The sequence below is a fragment of the Rhincodon typus genome, chromosome 3 (genome assembly GCF_021869965.1).
Source record: "Rhincodon typus isolate 14 chromosome 3, sRhiTyp1.1, whole genome shotgun sequence".
NCBI classification, from domain to species: domain Eukaryota; kingdom Metazoa; phylum Chordata; class Chondrichthyes; order Orectolobiformes; family Rhincodontidae; genus Rhincodon; species Rhincodon typus.
In genome coordinates this window covers 29021807-29039266 of record NC_063334.1, presented here as the reverse complement: position 1 = coordinate 29039266, position 17460 = coordinate 29021807, and positions in this window count along the sequence as shown.

The window sequence follows — 17460 nt, the reverse complement described above, 5'->3', positions numbered from 1 at the left end:
TATGATGCTGCTTGGCCTGCTGTGTTCATCCAGCCCTGCACCTTGTTATCTGGCTCATTAATGACCTTTACGGAAGGAAATCTGCTATATTTACCTGGTTTGCCCTACATGTGACTCCAACCCCTCCACCCACTCAGCAATGTGATTGATTCTTAACTGCCCTCTGGCCAATAAATGTTGACCTAGTCAGCACTGCCCATACCCCATGAACAAATAGTAAAAACTGTCTATGAAACTTGTTTTATTCACAGGGCTGGGCATAGAGAGCCACTGATCCCACTACTTTCCTCACCAGACCCTGGGAACCATCTTGTCTTATTGTGGATAGATATATACCATCACCCCTGAAGTAATCAGCAGGGTTTTGCATGAAATGTTCACTTCCCATGGGATCCTGAATTGGTTATGTCAGGCAACCAATTTGATCATGAGTCTTTCGGCCAGTTTGCAGTCACTTGTGGACTTGAATATATTACCAGCTCACCTAGATAGCCACAGTTGAATGGGGGAAGCTGAGCATGGAGTCCAGATAGTTAAATCCCTTTTCAACAAAAATGCTGACTTTTATATAGCCTTGTTAAATTACCAATTTCCCTATCCCACTCCAGTATGGCTTATTGCCATCAGAATTACTGATGGTGAGGGAAAACTGGAGACTCAACTCTGTATCCTAACAAAGAGGTTGACTCCATGGGTCTATAAAAATGCCCATAAGGAGGAGCAGTCTTATTGGGAACAGCAAGCTACTCATTATAATAGACACACAGTATATGACCGTATCTACTCTTGAGCCAAGGGTATGGATAAGGTAGGTCAATTGGAATGGTACAGTCATCCTAGAGTCAACAGAACGGCAGTGATTGTATGTTATCTGAACTGAGGGAGTTATTTGGAGAAACTGTGGGAAACTTGTCTTGTTGCTGAATAATTAACCACTGATCTTTGATTGGGACAAATCAATGAAGGTGTTATGAGTACAATGGTTCACAGATTGACCAAAGTCAAGAACGGAATCAAAGTTAGCAATCCTCACACCAAAATCTATCAAGCTTCCATGACCAAAGAAGAGCACATTCTGCAAGAATTGTGAAAGCTCCAAACACCCACATTTGACCAAGTGTGGCATCAAGGAGCCCTAGCAAAACTGGAATCGATTAGGGGCAAACTCTCCGGTGGTTGGAGTCATACCTGACACATAGGAAGATGGTTGTGGTTGTTGGAGGTCAATCATCTCAGCTCCAGAACATCTCTGCAGGAGCTCCTCAGGGTAATGTCTTTGGCCCAACCATGTTCAGCTGCTTCATCAATGACCTTCCCTCCATTATAAGGTCAGAAGTGGGGACGTTCGCCGATGATTGCACAATGTTCAGCACCATTCGCGACTCCTCAGATACTGAAGCAGTCCGTGTTCACATGCAACAAGATCTGGGCAATATCCAGGCTTGGGCTGACAAGTGGCAAGTGACAAATGCCAGGCTATGACCATCACCAATAAGAGACAATCTAACCACCACCCCTTGACAGTCAATGGTGTTACCATCACTGAATCCCCCACTATCAACATCCTGGGGGTTATCATTGACTAGAAACTCAACTGGACTCACCACATAAACACAGTAACTACAAGAGCAGATCGGAAGTTGGGAATACTGCGGCAAGTAATTCATCTCCAACTCCTCAAAGCCTGTCCACCATTGACAAGGCACAAGTCAGGAGTGTGATGGAATACTCCCCACTTGCCTGGATGAGTGCAGCTCCAACAACACTCAAGAAGCTTGACACCATCCAGGACAAAGCAGCACTACGTCCACAAGCATTCACTCCCTCCACCACCGACGCTCAGTAGCAGCAGTATGTACCATCTACAAGATGCACTGCAGAAATTCACCAAATATCCTCAGACAGCATCTTCCAAACCCACAACCACTTCCATCTAGAAGGACAAGGACAGCAGATATATGGGAACACCACCACCTCCAAGTTACCCTCCAAGCCACTCAACATCCTGACTTGGAAATATATTGCCATTCCTTCACTGTCGCTGGGTCAAAATCCTGGAATTCCCTCCCTAATGGCATTGTGGGTCAACCCACAGCAGGTGGACTGCAGCGGTTCAAGAAGGCAGCTCACCGCCACCTTCTCAAGGGCAACTAGGGACGGGCAAGAAACGCTGGCCCAGACAGTGACGCCAACATCCCACAAATGAATAGAAAAACAACCTCAATTTGTAAATTCAGTAACTCAAGGATGGGGCAGATGGGGTTGCAGTAAATGCAAATGTAGCTATGTACCTGAATGTATAACTGTAAGTATAGGTAAAAAACATTGCTGAGAGATGTTGTATATGGTAATGTTTTTGAAAGAGTTAATGTTGAAGCTGCATTAAGCACCACCCAATCTAAGGAGACTTTGGATGGAGAAGAGGGAGTTAAACATGACATCCTGATGGAGCCAGACATGTCATCTCTGTCACCTGATAGTCTTTGTAATAATGCGTAACTAGTTAATGTACCTGTTGGTATTGGACAATAAACTATAGCTTGTGTTAATACAAATGCATCTTCTTGTCAAGGCAACAGAAGTTTATTCTCTCCCACTGCTAATTAGAATCCCTAAAGTGTGGAAGCAGGTCATTCGGCCCATCAAGTCCACGCTGACCCTCCAAAGAGCATCCCATTCAGACCAGCCCCCGACCTAGCCCTGCATTTCCCAATCCACTCAGCCTGCACATCCCTGGACACTATGGGCAATTTAGCATGGCCAATCCATCTAAGCTGCACATCTTTAGATGGAGCACCCGGAGGAAACCACACAGGGAGAATGTGAAGACTCCAGACAGACAGTCGCCCAAAGGTGGAATCAAACCCAGGCTCCCTGGTACTGTAAGGCAGCAGTGCTAACCACTGAGCCACCGTGCCAGTGTAAGTTAGATAGGCCCTAGCTTCAGGAGATTGCCATGGTGGTTCAAAACTCTCCTCCATACCCCACAGGTATGGGTCCATATCTCATTGCAGTTCAATGTTTCATTGGTTGGCTTTGGTAAGTGCTCAGCTGGGACGCATCACCACCCCGGTAACAATATTTTCATTACATTCTGATAAGCTTCCATTGTAAGTTTCTGACCTCTTGACCTTTTGTTACAATGCTCCACCATGGCCAGTCTACACTATTACTGCTCTTTTAGAAAGCGAATAGAAATGAGGAGCGGTGGAAACACTCTATCCAAACTACAAGGCCAGGAGTAGTTAGTACTGCAAAACATTATACATCTCAAATTAATTCAAACTACTATTGAAGCTCAACTTAAACACAAGTTAGAAAAATAGTTCTAACGTCAGTCTTCATGCCCTCTGAAGCCATTTCTGTTCATCCTTTGTTATATGTGTTCCTTAATTATAGTTTCCAGTGAATCCTCCTCTTCATCCAGATTCCATCTTCATCATGTAATTGTCAGCTCTCTCGTAAAGAAAACTGATACTTTTGGAGTACCATTGACATTTCAATCTATATTACGTAATTTATGTATATATTGCAACAAGCTTCTTTCCACATCCATACTGATCCTTCTCTATTTGAAGCTGCTATTGTCTTGTGGCTTCAGACTTTATTCTCTTATTCCTCCAGAGATGCAAGTATGAACACCAATATGTCAGAGATAGTAGGAACTGCAGATGCTGGAGAATCCGAGACAACAAGGTGCAGGGCTGGATGAACACAGCAGGCCAAGCAGCATCATAGGAGCAGAGAGGCTGACGTTTCGGGCCTAGACCCTTCATCAGAAAATATGTCATCTGCCTTTCCTACATTCTCCCCAGTTTCAGGATTTTAAGATTGAGGTGTTACAATGATAAATGACTATTCAGCGCCGACTGGAATCCCTCACTATGGTTCTGCAATCAGAAATGTCAAATTGAGGTTAGCAGCACACACGCTTCATAATAATCTTCTGTTCTAATTGGCAGTAAAGATAAATCAGCAGACATATTAATGACACTAGTTCCAATAGTTTGTCACAAACTTGGTGCCTGAAGTGCTGGATCTTGCTTGTAGAGTGTAATCACAGCACCATCTTGTGGTGTCATCATAAAATGATATATTAAGCTTTGTTTTTGTGACAGGTTTAATTGAGGATGGAGACCCGAATTTGTTGTGGTCTGTCAAATCTCTGAAGTACTTGCAATGGAAACCTGCCAGAAGCATGGGAAATGGAGAGGAACCTTAAGGTCTTGACTCTGGGAGACCTCAGTAGCTTTATAGATCTACTCACTTCTTCCAAGTTCAATGAAGGAGGTAGTTAGGACACAGAATCTTCGAGAGTTTTCACTAAAACGAGAGTACATGAATGATAGTCATTAAGATAGCAAACAATTAATATCAGGAAACAACTCAAAGATGGGTGAGAATATGGAACTCACTACCACAAGGAGTGAAGAAGATCATTACATGTAAGAGGAGACTTAAATATGAGAAAGGAAGACCTAGATATCCCCAGGATCTGACTAATCCAGGATTTTAAATGGAACAGAGTATCCAACAAGAAGGTGGCAATAACGAGAGAGGGCACTAAGAAGGGGAGCTCAAGCAGTCAAGTGGACCCTTTCTGGGGAAACAGTGTCCTTGTAAAGGATTTCATGATCAGAAAGAGGCCTCATAGAGAGAAGAAGGGACAGATGAAGGATTTCCTCAATCACATACGAACCAGTGGTTTAATTCCGCACAAAAACTCCATTTTCCTGGTTTAACTTTAATTTCCATTTGGAAATTCCTGATACCAGTGGGATAAAGATTCCTTGTTTCATAATCTTCAGGCTGTTTGTATGCTTAAGATATAGATTTATTTATTGGTCACATGTACTAAGTGTAGGAATACCAAGGTACAACGTGAAGTGCACAAAATCACCATTCACTGGAGCCCATTTGGTTACAAAAACCAGAATTAAAAGATTTTAACAGAACCAAAAGGTAAGCAAGACAAAAAGACAAGTTCAGATCTCAGAGTCCCAAGTCCCATCTCCACAACGGTGCAGGTACCGCTCCAGTCGCCAGGACATGCAGGAGGCTGCCGCTGCCGCCATGCGAAAGGCCCATTCTCGCTGTTGTTACCCCCTCACCGGGCCCACTCTCACTGCCAAGTGCCCCCCTCACTGGCCCCGCTCTCCCCGCCGACTGCCCCCTCACTGGCCCCGCTATCACCACCAACTGCCCCATAACCCGCCCCCCCCCCCCCCGCCAACTGCCCCCTCACCAGCCGCACTCTCACCGCCAACTACCCCCTTACCAGCCCCGCTCTCACCACCAACTGCCCCATAACCGGCCCTGCTCTCACTGCCAAGTGCCCCCCTCACTGGCCCCGCTCTCACCACTAACTGCTCCCTGACCAGCTCACTCTTGCCATTACTGCCCCCTCACTGGCCTGCTCTCATCACCGAACCAGCCTGCTCTTGATCAGCTGCTGTTGCTCCAGCCTACGCGCGATCCCACGTCGCTGCAGGACACGGCCCGCACTTTCAGCTCCCACCGCGCGGTTCCCAGTCACAATCTGACTCCTTCCCAACTCCTGAGGTAGGTAGTTAAAAGGGCGGGAGTTGGTTGGGGGAGGGGGTGAGGGATGGAATTAGTGCATCAAGAAAAGAGAAGAGGAAGGCAAAAAGAAAGGAAAAGGAAAGACAACTTTCGAGCAGAGCGGACGCCATCTTGCTGAAACCCTTCATTTGTGAATTAGTCAGTAGTGTTCCACTGCACAGGCCTCAAGTCACAGTGAATGAACTTAAAGGGGGCTTGTTGAGGTGGAGGCATTGGTGGACAAACTGGCACCAATGTCCATGAGGGAAGCTGAAGCTGCTCCAGTATCACTGGATACGCAGGTATTGGCAGAGGACAATCAGACTTTTAGGCCAATGCCAGGCAGAGGCCTCTGTTGCTATGGGGGAAGGGAGCAATACCTGTCGTGGGGTATTCTGCTTGGTGCTGGGGAGGAAGCTGGACAGATTTGCAGGAAGATCAGAAACACCCAATGATCTGGTGATTGAGGACTGGATTGAGGATGCACAGCTGATTATGGTATACAGTGACCTTAACGCGACTGAATAGGAGGCATTTGTGACAGAACGTCTGTGTGGGAAAGCCCTTCGGGAAATATTCGGAACAGCTATTGATAGTCAATGAAGTCCACAGCAGATCCTTGAGGTACTGGCAAGCAGCAGAGGCTTTATGAGTGCAAGCAACTCGAAGGGGAGAACCTGGTATTTGTATGAAATTGTTCAACTACATCATCCCGCTGGATCCTCCCTTAAAATCAACTGGGGAAGTAGTTGGTGATTGCCTCGTGGATGCAAAATAAGTTAAAAAGGCTTAATCATGACAAACATCAGCTACCTTTTGGTGATGCACGGAATCACATCATCCAGATCCTTGGGAAAGATCACGGACTCCTAAGCTGAGGAAAGAAGCTACCAGCAGGGAGGAGAATGTTGGTGCAGAGGGGAATATAGACCTCAGACTGAAGAAGCAGTTGGAACAGGTTTCTGCGCAGCAAGTGCAGATCCAGTCCTTGCTGTTCTAAATCCACAGTATGCCTCAGGGATGATTCCACCCAAGGGATGATCCAAAGAGGTATTGGAATTGTGGCAGGGCTGGAAATGTCAAACAAAACTGCCCTCAACAACCACAGCCACCATTATCATCAAGTCCAGGGACTCCATCCAGTGCATTCTCTTCTCACCAGACATTAAACTAGTTGGGCTTCCCACTGAGAGTGGTAGGGGTGGGGCAGGGAGGGCTCCTTCGGGAAGAACTTCAGTCTTACAATGTGGCGATAGGAGTTATCCTCCAATGAATGTTAAATTTGGCAAGGTAGAGGCATCATTTCTAAATGACATAAGAGTGGGGGTGTGGCTGTTACCAGATTTTCTGAGGGCTGAGCACCTTTGAGTGGTGAGAGGTGATGGATGTCTCTTTCCTCATCCCGATCTCTGTCTTGCAGGGGTCAGACATCATCTATCATTGCTATATTGAGCCCTCCCCATCTATTCTCAATCACACTATTCATGTCCTAGGGTTTCTGGGTAGACTGTGACTCAATAGATAGCCCAAAGGAAGGAAAACATTGGGATTAAGCAAAATATTCAGGTGTAAAGTGTTAAGATACATCTGGGTGTCCTTGGAAAGCATATGTGGTGATTAGTATGAGCATCATATTACAAGACTGGCTACTGGGGCTCAGGAGTCTTTGACTTTGTTCCATGCACTCAAGATGAATCAGCCTATAATGAAGTTTTGAACTGTTCAAGCAGGGAATTGCTTGTTCATTTCCCTGCTGCAACATCATGTTCTTGATGGCTCATGTCATTCCATCTCCAACTGGTCAACATTGGGCCTTGCTACAGTGACACATCACATGTAGCAGAGCTTCCACTTGGTGTAACTTTGGTAGTCACCCTCGCACCGTGGGAGAAACAGGGAAGGGGTACCATGCAGATTACCAATTTCAGCAACAAAGATGTTTCTCTCCAAACCAAGCACACCTATATCTTGTCCTTGAAACTGCCAGTGTTGTAGACAGTGGACTGACTGGTGGAGATAATTCTGACCTAATTTTAAAGATGGGCATTGGTGAGTTGGAAGATGTCCAGATGGGGGAGCTTGTTTCTAGTCTCATGAAGTACAGGACAACTTTCAGTCAAGATGACGACAACATTAGGTATTGTGAATTGGTGAGTCTCAGGATTGTTGAGAGAAAGAGAGACAATGGAGAGTGGGAGGGACAAAGAAAGGATTTCCTCAACTCAGTATGCATTGCAGGTTTAACATGTCCAAAGGATCTACTATCCTAGTTTAACCTGAATTTGCTTCATGTTTATAAAGTCTCGGTGCTAGTGAAACAAACAATCCCTGCTTCATGATTTTAAGGCTGTTTGTGCGCTTAAATTTCACAGTTCATATAGACAGAAGGTGAGGAAATAGCAGCTACTTTAACAGTGAATATGAAACATGTTCCTGATTTATAAAATGTCCACTTGGATTCGAATGGTTTTTCTAAATGTAACTACATGATAAAAAATGTGAGAAAGATTGAGCTTGAAATTTTAATCCTCTTGGCCTAATGTTTGTTGTGGGGAGTTATTCGAAACTATAACTAAGAACAGAGTGGGTGAGCACTTAAAGCTATCTGAGTATAATTGAAAGAATCAATATGGGTTTATAAAGGCTCAGTAATATTTGACAAACTAATTAAATTTTACAGCAAAGGAAGAGCTTTATATTGAAAAAAATTCATTCACAAGATGTATCAATGGCTAGGCCAGAATTTATTGCACATCACTAATTACTTTTGAGAAGATGCTGGTGAATGGCCTTTTTGAATCATTGCAGTCCATGTGATTTTGGTAAACCCATAATGCTATTAGGAAGTGAGTTCCAGGATTTTAGATACAAATTAGGTTAATCTGTGGCATGGAGAGAAACTTACAGGTTCCCTTGTGTCAGTTTCCCTTACCCTTCATTTGGTAGAGATTATGGGTTTGGAAGCTGCTATTGTAGGAGCCTTGGTGAGTTGTTGCAGTGCATCTTGTGGATAGTACACACTGCTGCTACTACTGTGCATTGGTGGAGAATGGAGTGATGTTCATAGTGTTAAATGTGGTGCCAAACAATTGGGCTGAATTGTTCTGAATGGTGTCAAGGTTTGAGTGTTATTAGAGCTGCACTCATCCAGGCAAGTGAAAAGTATTCCATCACACTCCTGACTTGTGCCTTGTAGGTGGTCAACAACTTGATGAGTCAGGAGTAAAATTACTTGCCACATAATTCCCAACATGCTCTTGCAGCCGCAATATTTATACGCTGTTCAGTTTCTGGCCAGTGGTAACCTCCTGGGTGTTGATAGTGGGAGAGTCAATGATGGGAACACCATTGAATGTCAAGGGGTGATAGTTAGATTCTATCTTGTTGAAAATGGCTATTTCCCGGAACACGTGTGACATGAATGTTAATTCAGCCCAAGCCTGGATATTGTCCAGGCCATGCTGCATTTGGACATAGACTTCTTCAGTATTTGAGGAGTCATCAATGAGATTAGATATTGTGCAATCATCAGTGAACATCCAAACTCTGACCTTCTGATGGAGGGAAGGTCACCAGTGAAGCAGCTGATGATAGTTGGGCCTATGACACTACCCTGAGGAACAACCACAACCATATTCTTTTCTTCTAGGTATGACTCCAACCACTGGAGATCTTTGTCCCTAATTCCTATTTAGTTCAGTTTTATTCAGGATCCCTGGAGACATACTCTGCATTGATGTCGAGGTCAGTCCCTTTAAATTCACCTCGTGTCCAATATTTGAGTTCATGTTTGAACCAAAGCTGTAATGAGGTGAGGAGCTCAGTGGAACCATTGGGCGAGTCCCCAATGGTAAACAGATGAAAATCTAACCTCTTATCCCAGTCATGGTGGTAATCATGGCAGAATGCCCTGATCATTATTTTTAATGTCTGGCGGTACTGTTCTAGTGCCCAGTGTGACTCTGGGTGACACAGTAAGGATGTATGCTGGGTCACACCCAGTTACCCATAAACTCCAGGGCATGTCCGTGATGGTAAGGATCTATTGGGAACTGCTTTTTCGTTGAGACAGGGGTCACGGTCCACTCACATCTCGCTGAATGGTTCCCCAAAAGCTGGCACAGGAATCGTGAGTGAGTGTTTTATTGTGAGTTTTATTGCCCACAACCTGGCAGGTGTGGCATGTTCTGCAGAACCTCACTATATCCTTGTGGCGCTGGGGCCAGCACAAATACTGATTGTTGTGGGCTTGTGTTTTGTTTAGACCGACATGTCCAGTCATCAAGATGTTGTGAGCTACCTGGAATATTTCCTGACCATGCCTCAGCCTTTTTGCTGCCAAAGTGGAGAACCTCATATTTATCTCCACTATACTTCATCTGTGATGCAATTTCTCACTCACTTAACTTGTCCAAGTCACACTGAAGTAGCTCCACATCCTTCTCAAAGTTCGCCCTCCCGCTTTAACTCTGTGTCATAGAATGTGTCGTGGAATTCCTATCTTCTGATGTAGCCATCATGTTTACAGGGCTGGTCCAGTCCATCTTCTGGTCAGTGGTAACCTCCAAGATATTGATAGGATATAGAATGTCAATGAACGTCCTTTATTTGAAATTCCAGATGTATTCAGGCTTGCTATTGATGACAAATTGGGATAATAGTCAATACTGTAGACCAGAGAACAAAATTAACAAAGAAAGATTGATAGATTAGGGAAGTGAATAAAACTGCAGTAGATGGATTGGCACTAACATGGGTAAGTGTGAGACAATCGATTTTGAACCAAAAATGGATAGACCCTAGATTTATTGACCCTAGATTCCTTCCCATGGATCATTATGCATGTTTGGCCATGGGCTCACACTCTCAATGACATATCCCCGACCCACCCTCAATTTCCAGTCATTTGATCAGGCCATGAGAGCCTTTGAGTGAGGGCCCCTCTCCCCCACCACCCAAGAAGCCCACAGGAAAGCCTGACAGGATTTGCTTTCTGAGATCCCATCCCACTACATCCCTGCTTGCCACTGACAGAATATCAGCAGCATTGGAACCAGGTCTCTCACTGGGCATTCATTTCCCGCTTAATGGCTCCAACTGGGCTTGTTGGGAATTAAGGCCTTCCGTAAGCAAATCCCCACTCCCTGGAATTAATTGGGGAAGAGGTAGGAAGGTAGCAGAGTAACCAACCCACCACCCTCCCAACTGATTAATGCCCACAACCCCCTCCCCTAAACCTTCCATGGGGAAGGACTTCAAGTTCCATCCCAGGGAGAGAAAACAAGAGAAAAACAGGAATAAGATAGGAGATACAGTCAGAGAGATGGGGAGAGCAATAAAGACGAAGATCAAGAGTGAGCAAGACAGAAAAGATGAGGAAGCTAGAGCAAGAGAGTCAAATTGAAAGTGAGCGCGAGTGAGGATAGAGACATCTAGAGAGAGTGAGAGCAGGTGAGAGACAGAATAAGACGGAGAAGATCAATCACAAGAGATTTGGTGCCACTGGTACGTGTTAAAATATTCCCAGGTTTTTAATATTTTGTTGTGGCAAACAAGCAAACAACGAGCCCATTATGATGTTACAGTATTGTACCGGTAATGTAGCACCACTAGATGGGGACATTTCACACAGGAACTATCAGGGTCACGCAGTGCAGGCTAAACATGACGCTCTAGCTGTTCAACTTTCTACGCATCCCGGCTGGGGATACAAATCAGGCAGTTTCAATACCAGCAGTCAGTCTATAAGAACAGTTTCTTCTCCTGATGGTGATAATATCACCAACGTGCAGCTTGTTTGTTCTAGAACACATGCCTTCACAGTGGCCACATCACTACTCATACTTTCTAAGGTTCATTGCTTTATTATTACCTGTCGCTCAATAGTTGAACTTTCATCCTTGGATTCTGAGGGCTATAGGTTCTAGTCCCACTCCAGAGGCCAGAGTGGAAAGGTTAGGATGACACTCTAGTGTTGTACTGATCAAGGTAAATGCAAAAGATCCTATTTAGAACAATGTGATAATGGTGACATGGTCTGTGATATCGACTGAGGGATAAATTTTGATCGCGACATTGGAGAGAGAACACCCTGCTCTTTTTCAATCTAACGAGAAGATATTTTGTGCATCTACTTGAAGGAGATGTGACTTCAGTTTGAAATCTCACTGGAAAGGCTCTACAAGATTTTAGTATCAAAATTTATTCCCTGGCTTGTAGAATTCTCAGCAGCTGTGGTAACCGCTCAACTCAGATAACTGCTCAACTCAGATGAGGAACAATTCGACAATGCATGAGGACGAGAGTGAAATTGGTGTCAGTACTGCAGTTTGCACCCAAACAGGTCAGCCCAAGAGCTGGTTAGAATTTGTCCTGGGTAGAATTGAGCCATGAATTCCAAACTTTGTGAGCCAGCAATTGAAGATACAGTCACCAATGACGGAACAATGCAAATCAGGCATTTAAGGAAAAGGAAGGAAAACAAGCATCTATTTAACACCTTTCCCAATCTCAGGTTATCCCATAGTGCTGGACGGCCAATGAAATATGTTAGAAGCATAGTAACCGTTGAAATGTAGCAACTGACTTGTGCACAGTAAGCTCCCACAAACAGCAATGAGATATTATATTATGTAATGTTATGTTATTAGATAACCTATTCATTGAGAATTAACTAATTATTAAGATGCCAAGGATAACTGCCCTTTTCTTCTTTGAAATAGTGCCATGGGATCTTTTGAATTCAACTGGTACTGGAGTCTTGGTTTAATGCTTTGAAAACATGGCACCACAACTGGCTTTGGGGTGTAAGCCTAGATCTTTGTATTCAAGACTCTGGAGTGTGGGATCCCTGACAGTTGTAGGGAAGGAGGAGGAAGGGCCAAGGTTTCGAAGGGATCAAGTCCACAAATAAGGTATCAAAAATAACACTCACCATATCTGTATGAGGAGCGCAGGATAAAGAGAATGAAATAAATGGGCATTTGGCAGTTTCTGTGGCAACAGATGTTAAAAGGTTCCATACTTTTGATGTCAGGAAGGTGGGAGGTGGGGCACCCAGAAAACAATGCCCTTGTTAACATATTTCAGAGTGTGGTTAACAATTAGTTCTCAGGAACAATACTGATTTTGTATAAAGACGACTAAGAAATCCCACATATAAGGAAAAACGTTTTCACCCAGAGGGTGATGGGAGTTAGGAACTCACTGCCTGTAAGGGTGATAGAGGCAGAAACCCTCAGAACATTTAAGAACTAGAATTAGAATTAGCTTTATTGTCACATGTACTCAGATTAGTACAGTCAAAAGTTTACAAGTTGCCACTTACAGAGCCAGCTTAGGTACAAAGGTACCTAGGTAGAGATTCCTAAGAACAAATTCTTAGGGGAAAATATAAGAAAAATAAAGAAATAATAAGTCATGCATTACAGATCATAAGAATAAATTAGAAAAATAAAGAAATAAAAAGTTCAGAATAACAGTCCTTCCAACCCAGTCCACGGCGGTACCTCGCCTCTAGTCGACGCTGGGCCACCGAAAGACAGCCACATCGGGCCAAGAGATCGCCATGTCAGGCCAAGAGATTGTCACGCTGGGCCACCGACAGATCACCATGTTGGGCAAAGAGATCGTCACGCCAGGCTGAGAGGACACCACTCGGGGCTGAGACGACATCATGCCAAGCCAAGAAATCATCATGCTGGGTGAGAAACTGCCACGCTAGGCCCGTGCTGAGGCCGAGAATTCGAGTCAGCACTGAGGTATTTAGATGTACACTTGCAATGCCAATGCATACAAGACTATGGGCCAACTGCTGGGAAATATGACTAAAATAGTTAGGTGGGTGTTTTTGACTGGCATTGACGCGATGGGCCAAAGGGCCCTTTTCTGAGCTGGAGATCTCTACGACTCTATGACCCATTGGATATGTATTATGCTTTAAAGAAAGACAAATGCAAAGAAATTTTTTTAGGTAGTTGATGGGATTGGTTTCTACATGACAGATAAATCTTTCAGTGGACAAGAAGTTTCTGCCAATCATAAAGAAACAAGAGCAGGAATAGACCATTTAGCATATCAAGCTTTTTCTGCCTTGTACGTACTGAATGACTGTGCATTCACACTTCCGTAGGTTAAAGAATTCCAAAATTCACAACTCGGCAAAGAAATTATTCCCCCTCAGCCTGAAATGGCTGCCTCCTTATTCTGAGACTATTTGATGGGGGGGGAGGAGACAGGGACAGCTGCATCTTCTATATTTGGCTGTTTATGGCTTAGTGATTAAAAGCCCTGAGATTGACAGTGTAGTGGAAAGTTGACTGTCTCTAACCTGTGACTTTAACTGCAGTGCATTGGGCTTTGTGTGACCAAGCCTTCATGGGCAATACTGGCAATTTAAATCCATGAAGCAGTTCATTAAAAGCTGCTTTGACAGGGGGCTGGGGTAAATCACCTGTTTTCCAGGGCATCCTGGGACTGACCGCTGAAAAAGAGACCTGAGGACAGTTGGAAACAAAAGAGTTAAAAAGGTGCCCCCCCCCCCCCAAACATTTTAGAATTACTGAATTATCGCTGCTGATTCCGTGCCTAACTCTGTCAAAGATGTTAGCTCAAAGTCCATGTTCTGAGAGTTTAATTCAGTGCTTTACACATTATTTTTATGACTTGGAAAGGCAAGTTCACTATTTAGCTAGTTTAATCTCGATTTTACATTCTTGGTATATCAGATCAGCACCATTGCTGCTTGGGCTGAGCTGTCTTGTGTAGAGTGTAAGGCAAGGATCTAGATGGTTTAGATTGTGTTACTACATCAATTAGAATGTAGCTTGAATGTTGAATTCTTTTCTTCCATAAACAGAGAGAAATGTTTCCTTGCACATCTCTAACAAAACACAGTCTTAAATCTGGGAAGGGGGTATCCTTGATCTGAGGGATTACCTGAAAAAAAATCTATAACTCTTGTTCCCATAGTCTAGAATCCTTTATCTTTGCAACGTCCCTCTAAATAAATCCACATTATGCTGACGCTAAATTTGGAAGTTACTAGCAAATGCAGTGACTAGGTTAAAAACAAAACAGAAGTATACACTCTGCTCTTATCTCCTAGTTCCCTTTGTCCCACCTCTCCCAGCCTATCATTAACCTATAACTAACTCTCTCCATGACCTGACCTCTAGATTCCAAGCCAAGGGTTGGTTGGAGGCAGCTCAGCATCTAAACTCTTCACAGCAGTTGATTATCTTGTACACCAAACATTGTAGTATTAAACATGACTTTTTAAAAAAAAACCTCCTTTAATCCTTTGCCATGCAAATTAACAAACATGGAACCAACATAAACCCTCCCAAGTAGTCCTGCATGCTGATTGGCTAGTGTAATTGTCACTGGCCTGAAAATAACTCTTACCAGGGTCAACTTGTGCAGAATGCTGCAACCTATCTATTTACAGAATCCAGTTCACATCTGGTAGGAATTAGACATTTTTCAAGCGATTACTTGCCAAAGTTGAAGGTCAGGATACACATCTGGCCAAGAGCTGAGACCTTTTGAAGGATTTTGTTTGAACAATGATGAGCTGATGTTAATACTGTCCTTTAGCAATAGAGAATATTAGGAATACGAGGTGACCACCCTCCAAAGTGCACATATATTCACAATCATGCACATTTGAGCATACATGCTTAACACATGGATGATTGCACACACATGTAGGCACATCCACACATATGCATGCATGTGCACAATTGATCCAGGTAAATCTATCACACACAGTAATACCAGACTTAGTACAGGAGCTCAAAGTTGTGAGGAAGTTTGATACAGCAAGCAAGGATAAACTGTTTCCAATAGTGGAAGGAATGATAACCAGAAGTTTAAAGCTAACTGGCAAAGAACTTGTGCATGGAATATTGTCTCTTACAAACAAGTTATTCTAATCCGAAGCACTGCCTGAAAGAGTGGTGGAAGCACAGACAATAATAATTATCCAAAAAATTTGAATATGTTCATAACCTTCCAAACCTTGCCTTTTATGGGTTCTAGTTCTTATTGATGTTTTATGGATAACTTTGAAAGAGCCATAGAGATGCCAAATGGCCTCCTCCAGTGCTTTGTAACTTTATGATGACACATAGATAAGAGAACGCATTGTGGTGCAGTGAGTAGCATTCCCAATACTGAGGCCAGGGTTCAGGTTCGTCCCCAGGAGCTGGTGACCAAAGCAGTGTGCTCATAATGGGGCCAAAAATTTTGTCCGAGCCGTTACTACCTCCTGAAGTAGATGGGCTAAGGTGGCAATTTGTGAATGCTTTCAAAATACACAATGGCAGCTGGCAAAATTGGGAGAGATTCCTGTTTGGTCATGATCTGGAATGAAAGTTGAAGCCTCGACCATCATTAACTGTAGCTCCAGGTTACCACAATCATCTTCAAAAATACATTTTGCCACAGCAGCTCAGACACCCTGAGTGAACACTCCAGCACCATATGGATAAGATCACAGCCACACACAGCACAGACATTCCACATCCGTAAACCCATAAATACTATCAGGTTAGCTAGAAGACCACAAGAAATTTCTGCATGGACATTGATTCATTTTTCTAACACCCCTTTGTCTTTAGTTAGCAGTGTGAGGGTTAAGATCTCCACTAAAATAGGGGATAGAGGAATGTGAAGTGCCTCTTTCATCCACAATGTAAAATGTAAAGGAAGAAATCCCTGTTCTCAACAATGTTAGCTTTGCCTGAATGGGGTAGAGAGACAAAGAGACTGGATGCACAGAGCCAATCAATCATGAAAAGTAGCAACATGGGTAAACAAGCTGACCATAAGGGAAAACAAATGAAGCATGTCCAGAGGGAGAGAATTAGAAAGCTGTGAAGTGATGTTAAACTTAACTGGAACCTTGGTTAGACCACACTAGCAGTGTTATAAACAATTCTGCTCTCCGTTTTATGGGGAAAGCATGGAAGCACTTGAAGAAAGTGTGAAGGAGATTTATAACAATGATATCAGAGCTGAGAGGTTATAACAACAGGGGAAGGTTGAACAGCCTGGGTCTCTTCTATTTATAATAGAAAAGTCTGAGAGATGACCAGATAAAAATATGAACGGGTTTGATAGATTGTATATTGTGAAGATGTTTCCATTTGTGGGATAGTCCAAAAATAAAGGCTGTAAATTTAAGATAATCACCAATAAATCCAACAGAGAATTTAAGAGAAAATGTGTAATGCAAATACGAAACTCTCTACCACAGGGACTGGTTGAGGTTAACAGTAGACAGAACGAATGGATTAATATTGATTAATGGGTTAATGGATTAATATGATGATAAATCAGAACCCCAAATTTTTAACTTTTAATTCTGAAATGTGTTTCTTAAAAGAGCACTGCTACAGACAAAGAAAATTGAATGCGGATATAAATTCACTGCTGTCTGGCAAAAGTCCTGTGTGGGACCCATGAAATGCCTTGCTTGCAGAAGTGCCAAGGAAATTTCAAAGAAAGATGTAACAGAAGAACTGATTGCCTCTCTCTCTCAGCTGAAAGCCACTTACTTGAGAAATGTTCTATTTTGCCCTTCCAGGAACATATCAAAAAGGGGCAAAAAGCTAAAATCCTGGGTCTGTGTGTCCTATTGAATGAAGGTATGATGGTGTGCTGAGGCACCCATGTGTACTAGTCTGGGTTCAAATGCTAGATTGTTGAGAAGGCCATAGTTGAAGAAGCACCCACTAATCACCCCTGCATTGTAGCAAAAGGACTTTCTTGGACTGGGGGTTGCCAACCAACCACTACCAGAAATAAACAGGACAAAAGAATTTCAACTAAATTGAAAAGCCAATAAACCTGAAAAATTAACTGCTTAACTTTCAGTAGTCCTCTATCAAGGAA